This window comes from Brassica oleracea, chromosome C9 (genome assembly GCF_000695525.1).
Source record: "Brassica oleracea var. oleracea cultivar TO1000 chromosome C9, BOL, whole genome shotgun sequence".
In the NCBI taxonomy this organism is placed as follows: domain Eukaryota; kingdom Viridiplantae; phylum Streptophyta; class Magnoliopsida; order Brassicales; family Brassicaceae; genus Brassica; species Brassica oleracea.
The window spans coordinates 42,000,076-42,000,606 of NC_027756.1; positions in this window are offsets into that span (position 1 = coordinate 42,000,076).

A 531-nucleotide genomic window follows, 5' to 3' on the forward strand; every position below is an offset into this window, starting at 1 on the left:
TCTCGTTTGAAATTCCTAAAGGCCTTGAAAACCTTAAATCTCACATTGCTTGAAAGATTGATTTAAAGATTAGGAATATTTACATATTGAATGTGAGTTAGGTTGCTAGATTACTTGATTCTAAAATCTAGCTGAAACATTACCAACCTTGAAATTGGTAAACTTAATTGATATGGATTGTGTGACATTGTGTTACGAAACATACCAAATGGCCGTGTAGCTTAATGCATTACTCACACTTGCGGCCTTGTGCCCTTGATTGATTAAAAGCCGTGTGGCTTAGTGAATATCAAAGTGACCGTGTAGCCTAGTATCCGGATGGTTATATAAACCGGATTGCATCATGATCCTATCATTAAGATCGTTGTATCTTATAATGGCCGTGAGGTATAAGCATCACAATGCAAAGCCGTATGGCCTAAGCATTATAGAGAGACTTATGAAATCATGTGCATTGATTATTTAAATTGGTTGCAAGAATTCTAAATCAATGAATTGATTGATAATATGATTTCAGATGCCGAGATTTGA